The following is a 15,523-nucleotide window of genomic DNA, read 5'->3' on the forward strand; positions in this document are numbered from 1 at the left end:
TTATAAATATTTTGCAAGACTGTGTACAAGTAAACTTCTAAACCTCAACTTTAAGAATCCAGTGTTGTCTGATTGCGAGGAGGCTATTATGTTGTGTTAAATGCTTTAATTGTACTTTTGTTGTACATGATATGATATAAATAAATATAAAATAAATACTAGATATCAACAACGATGGAAATGCACCAACCCGGATACATCTTCAGAAGGTTATACGACTTTATAAGAGATTATGAAACACATAGGCCTATTGAAAAATACCAGGAGGCTTTCGGTACGCCTACATTATTAATACTGTCTTACTAAAACGTATTACTTAGGATAATTTTAATGGGAGTTTACAAAAAGTTTAGCAAATTTTACAAAACCTTTGTTTTCATAGGGTTTGCCAAGCCTGTTTGGAAAAGTTCTTCGGCAAACTGCAGAAAACTAGTTAGGCCAGCATCTTCTTGACAAACCTTTGCTGAGGTTTCTGAACTCGGCCAATCACAGTATTTATAGTCATGCTAGTCATACAGCACTGCTTCTAGTACACTAGCAAACTTTTCTTTCCAAAATCGGGATTTACCGAGTTTGTTAGTGTACGTGTAGACAGGTTGGACTAAATTCTGCAAACTAGTATCTTGCAGTTTGCCGAAGTTCGTCAACTGGTCTCACTAGCAAACTTTACAAAACTTGTCTTTCAAAGTTTGCAGTGTAGACAGACTGGGCTAACTTCTACAACAGTTTGCCAAAGTTCGTCAACTTGTGTCACTAGCAAACTTTACAAAACTTGTTTTTCCAAACTCGAAGTTGTTCAGTTTGTAAGTTGCTAGAGTGGAGACTCCATGCTTATAAACTGATAATAAAAATGGCAAACACAGGCTGTCATTTTCCGATTGACTTAATCTATAGACAATACATTCAATAGAAATAATAACAAAATATTTAAATCACGCACATAAAAATTTAGAATAGTAATAATAATAGAATCTTACAATCAACATACAATACATTGACCGAATCATTCAAATAAAGGAATTATGGCCAGCATTTTATTTGAGCATAAACGCGTGATATTCAACATTTTATTTTGTTAATATTTTTTTTTTACCATTATATTTAATGAGGGTGATCCATCCAGCAATTGCTGATCATTTGTGACCCTCAGGTAAGGCAATGAGAGTAAAGCATCTTGCTTAGGGATGCAATCAGTATGGTACAGTTTACACCATCACTCTCCGGTATATACAGCACCTGCCGCTATACTACTTCTCATACTTTAAGTAGTTACTTTGTCATACATTTGTGTGTAAGTAAGTATAATCTATTAGATATAAGTATAAATCTAAAAAGGACGAGCTGGTGTATACATTTCCCCCTGCTAATGTTGTACCAAAGCCGAAATTGGGGTGGTTCCGGGAGTTATCACAACACCAATTGGTTTTACGTATTATGACCTGCTACCTCGGAGCTGTATTCCATATTACACGGAACACTGCTTTTCGCGTATAGTATTGTTTCGCCCATTGCATCGTGTATGTTTGTTGATTTAACAGGTGACTCAAGGGTACAATCGAATACATTTATTGGACGTTATCGGACGCGATCTGATAATTTACTCTAATCCAATAATCCACTATAAAGGTTAAAGTACGTATAGGAATTTAATTTTACTTCTTAAATCGTAAGGAGGTATACGAATAAATGATTTTATTTCTCCATGCTCAATGCTTGTTTTGTATCGTTATTCAGTAATCATTCTACTGCCTTTATTTATATTTAGCCACAGGCCTATTGACCCACAAATAATACAGTCATAAGTGGACTTTCTTCCATTAAAGATACAAATCTCCGACTATTCTCTAATGAGGTAATGGACAGTAGAGGATGATGATGATGTATTGACTAGTTTTCGATTTAATATTTTGGCACACATGGCGTTTCATACGTAATATTTGAGCCCGAAACACAGACATTGAAATGCCGACTGTTGGGACTAACATTCAAATGGCAGTAACTGAAAAGTCTAAGCCGAAGCTATTCATATTAATGCTTGGTTCTCCACTAAGACGCAACGCAAGCACGTAAGCCGAGATTGAGGACTTATCCAGCACCTCTTTGACTGTTGCTGATTATCATTCAAGTGACATTAAAAGCGGTGTCTTGCTCTAAATCTTCAATAAAGAATACAATATTGCTAATGATGTTTGTGTTTATATATATGCGTCACCTTCACAAGCAAGATAAGTACACATTTTTATTTTATGAAAAACTAAAAAAAATCATTATACAGTAGTATTAGGCCTATTTCAATTTGGTATAATTTCGTTTGTTTGAGCTTAGTCACTTACGTTACCGACGCAGTTCAAAATCCAAGGATCTATATGGAATGTTCTATTTATAATATAGGGAATTATAAAATTGACCGAGGTTTATCATTATAATCCGATAGTTTAATTCTGTCTGCAAAAAAGCTATGTGTATTAGGAGATCCAAAGTGAATTGTATTGTTGTTTTAAAAAATGACCAATATTAATTCGCTTGAATTGAATAACTTTAACAAACATATTTTATCTTAATTTGTCAAATGTATAGATATATTTATAATTTTGGTGGATATCAGCTGGCCTGCAGGTTGGAAGGTTGGCCTCTTTAAATAAATAAATTATAATTTTCCCGCCGCGACTTTAGGCAGTTATATTCAAGTGGACGAGAGTATTAGGAAATTGTATCACGCGCGGAAGCTTATACTTACTTTACGGCTGAAAAACTGGGCAAACCCCAAAGCACGTCTGGGAGAAGAGAGTATATGAGATGTATGCAGACAGTAGTAAGACCTGTTCAATAACACTGTTTTCGTTTTGGCCGTCAATTTATCATTGTAAAAACAATCCTTCCTATGAGGCCTCTACCCCGGTATATGTACAGTATACTATAGTTAACAATAATTTAAACTGTTACGTCAAAAAGTCGAGCGGCGTTTTTTGTAAGAAATATTTCTTGTTTATACAAATATATATATTTTTTCTTGCTTTCTCGTGTATTTGCTCAATACTAGTAGTACTAGCTGGACATAAGAATAGTGCGTTGGGAGAACAATTCATAGGGAGGCTCGCAACAAATTTTCTTTGGCATGTAGCCTATACATGAGTGATTTAACAATCGATAACTTACTCTTGAACAAACCAATGATTTAAACGAATCTACGTGGGACAATGCAAGGTGCTTTGGTCAAAAGCCAAACTGTCATTTAATCATTAAACAAAGATATATCTATTTAAAACTAAGATATCTCTATTTAAAACTAAGTTATCTCTATTTGAAACTAATATATCTCTAAACTAAGATATCTTAGTTTTAAATAGAGATATCTCTATTGAAAACTAAGATATCTTGTTAATAATTAAATGACAGTAAGGCCCGCCATATTATACTGTATTACTATTAGGGCCTACTATTAACTATAAAACACTATTCGTTGTGAAACTCTCAAAACACTACAAAGTTTTATAAATTCGGTTACACCATCATCTTCTATAAAAATGCATTAAAACCCATATGGTAGTCTGCTACAGTTTCACGGTCAAGTATCTCCTTTTCAATAAAATAACAACCTTTTTTCTTTTAATTACTAATATCTCGATGATCACTTAAATCATATTAATATCACTTTTACTTGTTGTCTCTATAGGCTTGTTTTGTCTCTTCATTATACTAGGACTACTCAGTAAAATGAAATGCATGGTGATACCATAGAGGTATTACTAATATACATACATGGTGATACTAAAAATAACTTTTGAGTTAACATGACCGAATCCGTTACAATAAAAACAATTTTTTTTTCCCAGATCTTGTTAAGCAATATTGTTCTCAGCTCAGCACTTACTGTTCCAAGGACAGTGTTTAAACAGCGACTGTTGTACAAGGTACTTATTCATACTGTACATATTCAACGTAAATTCTTTCCCACAAAAAAAGAATTAGAAATACCTACAATTACTGTAGTAGACTTATACTTTTGTATTGTAATACAATGGGTGTTAACATTGGCCTTCTTAATTTTAAATCTAAGGGTTTAATTTAATCGGAGATCATCGAAATGTGTTCAAGGTATTTAAAGCCCCAGATCAACATGAAAATGAAACTCCCGTGACGCAAAGCTACTCTTCGCAATTTTAAACATAAGCAACAACATTGTGATGACCGTTAGAAAATGAGTACGCTACGCTGATGACAAGATTGGTGAATCTGGCCTGTATTCATTTATTTAATAAGATCAAACGCTTTAATGTTACCTTCGGCGTTCCATACACTTTCGATACCATTGGAATGACTGACTAGATGCTTTCCAAAGAAGTGTTATGTGTAGTATTATTGTAGATGAGGTTCGGAGACGGGTTGTGCTTTGCAAAATTTATTCGTAATTTAAAAAAAAAATCCTTTGAAGAGTTTTAACTATTTTGGAAAAAGTGGGTGATTTTAATTAAATATTCTAAATTGGATGACATGTACGAATAGTTTAATTATAGATTAAAAATACAAATTGAAAAGAAGTGAAAATCAATTAGAAGATCCGAATAACTAAATTCTCTCTGCTGGCTTTCAATTTGTTCAAATTGTTTAATTAAAACGAGTACTATATAAATTTGAAAATCTTTTAAACTTGACAAATCTTTTCACGGCCATTCCGTTTTATCTGCCAATTGTGTGTGCTCTAATAACGGTATAACACCCTTAATTTCCTGAAGCCAACAATGAATTTCAATATGGTATTAGGGCAATTTTCAAAGGGTTATGTGGTATAAAAGCTAGCTTAGATTTTGTATCTTCTTGTTACAATGACGATGATAAAATTAACAATAGAGTGGGTTAATTTCAAATCACAACCCGCTGGTCTTTTGATTTTAAACAGTTTCATCAACTTATTGCAATTAAATTCAATTCTGAAATTGGAAATAAAATGTATAAATTATAATTAATATTTGATCATACAAATTATTATATTTTATGAAGATAAACTCTAAACCGCCCAGTGATATACTGGAAATGAATAGATTTTTAAACGGAAAAGAGAAGAAAAACCCAAAGACGAATGATGAGATTTGAAATAATAAGTGCAGACAACATCTAAAATGAATTTAAACTGAAACATTGTGGCTAAACATGACTTATATAAAACATGCACATTTCTTAAAGAGGCCTTGTAACGAGAGAATCCAAAAGGCCCAATATTACAAAGTGAAAGCAAAAAGCACAAACAATATTACAAAGTAGCCATAGCAAATTAATCAGTTCAAAAGTAAATAAAGCTCAAACAAACCCAAAGGTATAGCCATGGCAAATAAATCAGTTTAAAAGCAAATAAAGCTCAAACAAAATTACAAAGAAAGTAGTTAAAGCAAATGAGGCTAAGTAAAGTCACAAAATAGCCAGCAAAGAAAGCAGTTAAAATAAATGAGGCTAAGTAAAGTCACAAAATAGCCAGCAAAGAAAGCAGTTAAAATAAATGAGGCTAAGTAAAGTCACAAAGTAGCCAGCAAAGAAAGCAGTTAAAGCAAACGAGGCTAAGTAAAGTCACAAAGTAGCCAGCAAAGAAAGCAGTTAAAGTAAATAAGGCTAAGTAAAGTCACAAAATAGCCAGCAAAGAAAGCAGTTAAAGTAAATGAGGCTAAGTAAAGTCACAAAGTAGCCAGCAAAGAAAGCAGTTTAAAGCAAATGAGGCTAAGTAAAGTCACAAGATAGCCAGCAAAGAAAGCAGTTAAAGTAAATGAGGCTAAGTAAAGTTACAAAGTAGCCAGCAAAGAAAGCAGTTTAAAGCAAATGAGGCTAAGTAATGTCACAAAGTAGCCAGCAAAGAAAGCAGTTAAAATAAATGAGGCTAAGTAAAGTCACAAAATAGCCAGCAAAGAAAGCAGTTAAAGCAAATGAAGCTAAGTAAAGTCACAAAATAGCCAGCAAAGAAAGCAGTTAAAGCAAATGAGGCTAAGTAAAGTCACAAAGTAGCCAGCAAAGAAAGCAGTTAAAGCAAATGAGGCTAAGTAATGTCACAGAGTAGCCAGCAAAGAAAGCAGTTAAAGCAAATGAGGCTAAGTAAAGTCACAAGATAGCCAGCAAAGAAAGCAGTTAAAGCAAATAAGGCTAAGTAAAGTCACAAAATAGCCATCATAAAGAAATCAGTTTAAAAGCAAAATGTAATAGAGTAAGAGAAAAGTCACAAAGTATAGCCAGCGAAGAAAACAGTTAAAGTAAATGAATCTAAAGTAAAGTCACAAAGTAACCAGCAAAGAAAGCAGTTAAAGTAAATGAATCTAAAGTAAAGTCACAAAGTAACCAGCAAAGAAAGCAGTTAAAGTAAATGAATCTAAAGTAAAGTCACAAAGTAACCAGCAAAGAAAGCAGTTAAAGTAAATGAATCTAAAGTAAAGTCACAAAGTATAGCCATCGAAGAAAGCAGTAAAGTAAATGAATCTAAAGTAAAGTCACAAAGTAACCAGCAAAGAAAGCAGTTAAAGTAAATGAATCTAAAGTAAAGTCACAAATTAACCAGCAAAGAAAGCAGTTTAAAGAAATTAAATCAAAAGAAAAGTTTTCATTTTCCATCGAATAGCACATAGACTATTGCCTCATTGATTTGTGTAACAATATTCTCAATTCTGTTCTCGAGTTACCTTCCTTCAATAGAAGTTTTATCCATTTTAAAAAGACACCGTTACTTCTTTGTAATCCAGTCGGTTATATATCTCAATCTACTTTTTGTATTTCTAAACGTTTGGCACAATCTTCTGATTGTTAAAAGTGCTATAAAACAAAATTAACACTGTTTTATCGAAACATTGTGTTGATATCTTGTGATATATTACTTTACGGTTAATCTTTAATATAACGACAGCGTTTTAAATATCATGTGACCCGATGATAATTCTAGAGACAACTGGTACTTCAATCAGAGCTCGCCCAGGGATTGAACTAATGCAGGGCACTTTAAAATATGAAAAAATGAATGTAAAATAATATGTAATTACGTTTATACAAGTGTCGAATTGAAAAGAAAATATAGCGACAATCTGTTATTTTAATCTTTAAACTGTCATAAAATCTACATTATCAACACATCCCCCCGATGTGACATCCAGAATGATGTCCATCACAAGTCCTTTGGGAATAATATGTGGACATATCGTGCGAAAGAAAGTCATATGTTTTCACTTTTAACATCCCTGGAAAATGTATGAAAAATAATGATCATCTTAAACATTGACAATAATGCCATTATATTTTCATATTCGCATTGTCGTAAAATATTATCAAATTCTGGTGTTATTGTTTAATCTATTTCCCTCATTGACACTCACTACGCACGACGCGGTATTAATGTTACGCGCACAGTATCTGCGCAAGCGTACCGACCAATTTGCGTTGAAAGAGATTTATTAACATGCTTAGTAAACATTATAGACCTGTTATTATGTTTTAAGCAAATTATTTGGCTTAAGTCAGTTTCCTAAATTACGGTAACTAAGCAAACTTTAACGTATTGTTTTCCTAAATTTTATTTAAGTCATATTGGATACAAATTTGATAACAAAGTCTAAAGTTAATTGTATTTTTTATTTAAGCACTTAACTCAACCAACCAAAGCACGTTTTGTGAGCATTATGCATGACAAAAGTGTCCGTAATGCTTGATTCCCATTAGATACGTATGTGATTTGACCAATCACAAATGATTGATTATTCGAACTATTTCTTGTCATTGGTCAATTCGCTTGCGTTGCTTCTCTCACCAAAGAGAACCACAATTAACGTAATCAAAGTTTATTGAAAACAGAAGAAAAACAGTGTTAAGTGATAATGGGCAGTTTGTAGGCTACTAAAATGTCGAGGAAATTAAATTATGACATTAACTTCCATTGACCCAACAAAAATAAAACTGACACTAACAATATCAACATGTCAGTTGACAAAATTACAAAAATGTTATGTCAACTACATGTTTTTCTGAATTTGTTATATTAAAGTCGTCACCTGTGGCTAGATTACGTTGAGCAACAACAATTTTATTTGCTGGATTTAATTGCTGTCTACACTATCAAACTTTATAATATGACAACAAAATTCGAGCAAAAACTTCAGAGACAAAAATGTTTACATTTCCAAAAAAAATATATTTAATTATTCACACAAGTTAACAATGCAAACAACTTTAACGATTTGCAAACATTTACATTTATTTAATCTTATTTCTTCATTCAATTTTCCAGGATCTTCGAAAGAAAACATTGAATTGACTTTCAAAAATTTCCAAACCCCGTACAAAGCATGCATGCCTGGTTTGATATGCTGTATTTAAGATTGCTTTTTTCAAATTGGGGTATTCGCAGAAGCTATACGACGAAGATTTATATGTTAATGTGAATTTTAAAATAAAGAATAATACAATATTACATTATTATGTAAGTGCAAATGAACATTTTAACTAATGAAGACATAAAAGTGGGTCAAACCTAAAAAAAAAAAGAAAAAAAAAATAATGCTTGAAACTATTAAAAATAATTTCGATTTGTGACGACGCAAATAGCATGTGACGAAACAACTAACATGCAAAGTTATAACAGAAATAGATTAGTCATTTGATAATAGAAATTAACAAAAGGTTCACTTTTGACACTTGAACAGAAATACAATGAATCATAATACACAAGTTGACATAAAATGAAAGCTGTTCAAGTTCATTTTGAAAGTTTTCCCAGACTTGATTTTCTAATATTTAGATTAATCTACTATACTACCTGGGAAAGTATCAACAATTGGCAGCATTCCCAAACATTTAAATTCGAAACAACTTTCCTTTTAATTGGTCAAATGTTTTGCCCTACTCTCTGAAGTAAATTGTACTTTATACTAAGTACAAGTGAGAAGATCACTATAAGTCTGTCGTTCATATCTATTCCATTGCGCTGATGAATAGGGTTAAATTCGAGACCACAGAACTATCTTCATTTATTCTCAACCAAACACGGAGCTACCATTGTTAACAGGCTTTAGGTAGCTTATTAAATTTAAATTATAAACTACTAGAATTTCACGAACAACACCAAATAAACAAACAAAAAATAGGAACCATGAAATGTCTCTTTAAATGTTTACTGTATTTTGGCCGTGTTTCTGTTCTGTTAAAAAAAAAAAAAAAAAAAAAATTAAATAAAACAGTAATTTATGTTACGTCCTGGCGTTGTGTCCAAGTTGAAACCAAGCTCAAGGACTCATACCTATAGGGAATTCTTTCATCAAAATGTGTTGGAAAAAGATAGAAAGAGTGAATTATCTGGAGGGAATGAGATATCAAAACAATGTGTCATGAATGTTCGTCTCTACAAATCGCCGAATCTCAGTTCATAACTACCAGAAACCTTCATATTCGTTTACGCTAATTTTTTTTTTATTATAAAGTCTAATTTCTCGTCTCCTGCCTCATCAAAAAATATATTTAAACTACATTTATATTAAACTTATTTGCTATCTTTATCTATATAATAAAAATCTATTTTACTTTTCAGTAAAATAAAAAAGTTTAAATTTTCGAGCTGTGTTAACGATCGATATCTGGGCTTTTAAAATTATACAAACAACAAATAGTAAACATTTTAAAATTTGTGTTTGCCTAACCATACACGGGTGTGGGTTCAAATCACATAGGCCCGTTACAGTACAGGGATTTTTTTCATTACTAGTATCATGATAGACAACTGGTGGAGAAAGTAAGTTTCCAGAAAGCGTCAGCTTGTACACATGCGTATTCATGTTTCCATCTTCCAAATCCCAAATACGCATGCGTATAAGCTGACGCTTTTGATTCGGGCAAACAAATTCGCCTAGTGGAAAATCGGCTTTACATTATACAGAAAACAGGAAAATTAGTATAAAAAAGTATTAATGTTAAACTTCGTAATTATATCTGTCAAAATGAGTATCAAGGTCGTAAAGATCGGAAACAATTACTAATTAGCAGAACATCCTATCACATAATTATGTATAATTATTATAAATTAGAGCAAAGAGGAACGGATCGAAGAGGAACGCTAAGAGGGACGGGTCGAAGAGGAGCGCTAACTAGAGGCGCGCAATTATTTTGACAGCTAAAATGAAATATGAATATCCGACAGAAAACAAAATCTGGATCCGCCCCTGAGTAAACGCCAACAATTTATGACCACGCAGTAATAATGCGGATTTTTATTGCTTAAACATCAAAGACAGATACTGTAATTCTCACGTTTTCAAAGACATCATAGTGAGCAAAAAGAAATTCTTAACAGGTTCTTGAAAGACATATGTATTACTATTGAACTGTTGACATTTACGACAGAAGGATTTGAGACTATACCGCAATATAACCTCGTATCATATACCAGTACACAAGTTGTAAAAGCTAAAGGGTTAGTGGCGAATTCTTTACACGAATTTAAAAGAAACGGAAATCCTAACCTAGACACCACGATTCTTATATCAAATTCTATTGATTTTCTGCCTTACCGCAGATTAAAAGTTCGTTTAAAATATTCGGGTTGCAACAACCGATTAAACGCGAGAAACAGAGGGCGCTTTCGATTTTATAATTGTCCATGATCAATCACATGACCGTCGCGTCATCTCAGCCAACCCACAAGGATATTACCAGATTTGTAGTCGCGTGCGTGCAACGCGACTCTACAGCTCACTATGTCGGTCGGTTGGTCGGTCGGTAAACACTAACTTGAGCAGCACGCGACTGCAGCCATGTATATGGCCTTGTTTTACAACAAATCTGAGCGTCATTCGTCAACACGTATTTTATGACGAGTTGACATGCAATAAGCCTAATTATAATATGATCATATTTAATCTAAGGTTCAAACGATAATTTTGTTGAGTAGCCATGTACAACTATACATATACATATAATTGGATTATAAGTAAACGGTTTTTAACGAAAATCTTCTTTAACGACGTTTAAAATATGATAGATTATCAGTGACGGAAAACCCACCGAAATAGGTCACAATATTACACGTTTCATGTAATATACAATGAAGCAGAAAGGGATTTTAGTATTTCACTTCTCGCGTACATTTTTATGTAAAATTCGTTGCTTGTTAAACAATAAATCAAAATTATTCCGGATTCTCCTAAAAGTTATTTAGCTTAATTTTTACGAGTCACGCGCCTACACTCGATTCCGTCATGCAAGGTGGTCTAGTCTACACTAGCAAACTTTAGCGAATATTACCAAACTCTAAGACTGTTTGGGGGAGAACTTGTGTTCTAGAGACTCATCCCGCTGAAAAAACTAATTTGTCAAGAAGGTGAACCGTCTGCCAACTATTTTTCTGCAGTAAGAGTCTTACATAACTTTTTATTGCAACTCGAGCAAACTCTGATATTTGACAAGAAAAGTTTTCTAAAGTATTTGTATTCGTAGAAGTGTACGCCTCCTCGGAGTTTGTCGTTGAAAAAAATATTTCTAAAGTTTGCTGGTGTTGACCAATTGACAAACTTCGGCAATATAACAGAAACAAGTTTGCAGAAGTCTAAGGCTCTGTCTACAATATCAAACTGTATGTGAGAAAAAATGTGATGTGCCCATATAGACATGATGTCATCCATATTTGGTCACATCACACTTAGTTGTCACATGACGTGTAAACATAGCTTTACACTGGCCAACTTCAGTTTAAAAACTTGAGCGACCTCAGAGTTGGCAAACACAGTTTGGTAAATGTTGCTAGTAGGCTCACATCTTGCATGGAGAAGATTTAATATGCTATACTGCAAAACCATTTTTACATACAAATACATAAATAACCTGATTTTGTTTTGTTTCCAAATGTCCACCACAGTGAGTAATGGAACACTAAATGTTTAAACGCCCACATGCACCAACAAATCTAACCGACATAACAATGGCTGTAGGGGGCAATCGATGTATGTTTTGGTCATGAGAAACGGTGACCCGAAAAATGAGTCAATACTTAGCACCACGTTCAAGTGTACTATGAGTCAATCCAACTGTAAAATGATTCGATTCAAATTTAAGTTGTCTTCATCCACCACCACCAGGCATGAATGTCAGATACAATTTGGTAAAATGTTCACCATAAAACAGAACAGAAATCACCATAAAACGTGAATTTCTGTTAAAATGGTCAAATGCTATTATAGTTAGGAGGTAGTTCAGTATGCTTCTCTCCTCTGTAAAGCGTCTTTCACACCTCTGCTCCGGCACGGTTCCGGTGGTCCGGTTACGGTGGTCCGGCTCCGGCAAATCAAACTACAATGCTTCGTTTTGACGCGGCTACGCGCATATCAATTGGTGTATTGTGGAATTACATTTGCAAATTTCCGAATAAGAGCACATAATACATACAATACCAGCTTGTATTTTGTTTAGCAGAATCATTTACTGTATACTATATAGTAGACCTAAGTCTTCGTAACATTTTTTTTACAAGGAAAACTGTAGATATACACAGGATCCTTCACAAGGAGGAAGAAATGGAGAGAACTCTATAGAGAAACTCCCGGAGGAGGATGTACTATAAGGTCTATGTGACCTCAATGTATCTTGCTCAGATGTAGAAATCTTTCGAAGTTTCTTCAAAGTTCATCATATACGCCGACTACACATTGAAAGCATGTAGGCTTACTCTTGGGAGCATTACGAAATCAAATTAAATATAGTTCCACAAAAACATAACATTAAAATAAATAATGTATGGTCACAATAGTATGATGTTGTAAGATTCAAACTGTCATTACATTACATTAAATGGAAAAGATCATCAATAAAAGCAGACATAATTCCAATTATGATACATATGAAAGAAGGAATTAAAGGTCAATGACATATCAGATTGCAAATTTCATAACAAAACGATTAAAATTAAATAAGAATTTGAAAATAATCAACAAATTATGAAATCAGTGTGCATAAAATGTTTTTTTGGGCTAAATGCATTATCATGCAACAACCATATTTAATTTTATTATGATAGTTGCGCAATACTTCCGGTTCTGGCTAAAGTGTGGATTTTCTATATTGTTGCTGTTGATATAAAATAGGGTATTACGATAGGTACATGAGTTCAATAATATTACCAAGTGAATTGTTCAATGATTCAAGGAAGTTCGCTATCGATGTAGCAGGTACTAAATTAAGATCAAATTCAGCGTGAAGTAACTATGTATGCTTAAAAAAAGCAGGCGCAGCCTATGTTTACTACTAGAAATCTTTATAAGAGAAATGAATCTTGAAAGCCGCAACACAAAAACAGACGCAACGAGAGGACGTAAGCGCAAAACAAGTGATTTAACCAATCACAATCGATACGAAAGGTTCGTTGCGTTTCGTCTCCTAGACAGATTACGAGATGAAATTATCAAATTACAGTACTTGCGATTCGCTTACGTCTTTGCGTTGCGGTCTACTGGGAATAAAGCTGTAAAGCTTGGTTCCCACTAGAACGTAACGCAAGGACGTAAACGCAACGCAAGCGTTTTAACCAATGACAAGCGAAGTTATAGACAGTTTAATAGCAATCACAAGCGAATAAGCCATCGCTTATGATTGGTCAATTCACTTGCGTTGCGTTACGTCCTTGCGTTGCGTCGCTAGTGGGAACCACGCTTAAGCGAGTTTGTGGTACGTAAGTACGGGCAACGCAAGTAATTTGGTCAATTACAAGCGATTAGGATCTGTTTATTTGTGTTCTGATTGTGATTGGTCAAATGACTTGCTTTGCCCGTACGTCTTTTCTATACGTCTACAGTGGGAATCAAGCTTTATTCGTGAAGGAGGTACCGTTACCGACTTTTCAAAATTTGTAAGAAATATCTTGGACAGGAAAATTGTAGAGGGGTTAATGAAACAAATTATACATTAAGAGAAGGAAATATAATCGACTCATATATTGAATTGAAGGAACGTTCACTTGGCGTTTCCACGAGCACCATTAGATTTGATCACTATATTGCATTTTCAGTTATTATGTCGATAATGTGCCGTAACATTAGACACCTGCTAATAGTGTTTAGGGTCCCGCAAATGGCATAATTGAATAAACATAATGTCACGAATGTTTCTTATGGAAAGGATGTAGCATATTGTACCAACTTAAACATTAATGTTAAATGATGTTGTCAAGTCAAGAAGACATCAATTGCCTTTAAACCAGCGTTAAACGGATATATCAATATGACACTAAACTGACGTGACACATGTACATTAAAAACATGTTTTTAAAGAGACACAAGATTAAAGGAGGTTAATTAATCAGTCGCACACATTTATCCATTGATTTAATTAACTTCCTATATACAGTAGTGTTGTCATTGGTTGGTATCCGTCTTTGACTGGGTGTGTCTATCGGTTATATAATTAAGGATCTAAAGACAACATTTATGAAACTCGCAATTCCTTCATTTCCTTCGAAGTAGAAAAGTTAAACAACGAATGATCTTGCGTGCTTTCAATTTATCATTCGATAAGCCAAAGTAACATAGCAGTTGTCCTACATTAATGTTGCTACCATGCTATTTGCTCGGTATGTGATCATGCCTGCAAATAATGTTTAACATAATTAGATTATTTTGAAATGAGTGATGTATGTGAAACACCGCGACAATAACAATGTTTTTTTGTATCACATGAAGAGGTAAAATGTTTATTGCTAAGCCTACATTATTTGGCTGGTTGGTTTTGTCTGAGGTAACATGAATTAATTATTATTAAAGTACTTTACATAAAGACTGAATGATACTGTACTGCAATTAATGACTTACAGTAGCGGCGAAAATTGACGGTTAGTGGAAAATAATCACGTGGTGTATGGTTACCAATCGAAAAGTTGCTTTGCATTTGAATAATGTTTACAATACAATACAATACACGTTGTTGAGAGTTTTCAAATGATATCATTCGATCTAGTATATGTTAGTAGACCGAAATTAGTAAAAAGATAAATATTTTGACACATATGGCGTTTCATACGTATAATACATCAGCTCGTATTTTCAGATAATAATCGAAACGCAGACTGGTGGACTAAAACAAAAAAGACAATAAATACAGACTTGGGGCAAGTTTACTGCTATTCTGGTATGTGATCAGCTTGTATAACCGGCCTACTGCAAAAATGTTTAACATAACATTCGATTGTATAGTGGCCTATTTCGAAACGATTGATGGTAACACAGTCATAATAATAAGAAATTAGAAAGTAGGCCTTAGGCTGGCCTAAATCCACTGTAAATCATTTAATAATTTGCCACCCTTGTTTCTAATTTGCGTGTTCATATAATACACTTATAATTCATAGCCTTATAATTTCAGATGAGGTCAAGTTCAATTAATTTCACCTACTTTCCCCCAAGGCCATGTTCATTTTCATACAGATATTTCCATAATATAATATAATTGCCCAAACGCCTGTGTCTAAAATGCAAACTGAAACCTTGGTTTTATTTCATGGAATTTGATACAGTGTGTACAGAATGTGTTTATT

General features: G+C 33.5%; 1 protein-coding gene across 1 annotated transcript in view; it reads left to right on the forward strand.

Moving 5' to 3' along the window:
- The window catches only part of LOC144838823 (rab-like protein 6), a 273,930-nt gene that overhangs the window by 195,021 nt on the left and 63,386 nt on the right, over positions 1-15,523 (forward strand). The gene's annotated exons all lie outside the window — the stretch shown is intronic.

The sequence above is a fragment of the Antedon bifida genome, chromosome 3, assembly GCF_963402885.1.
Source record: "Antedon bifida chromosome 3, ecAntBifi1.1, whole genome shotgun sequence".
Taxonomy (NCBI): Eukaryota; Metazoa; Echinodermata; class Crinoidea; order Comatulida; family Antedonidae; genus Antedon; species Antedon bifida.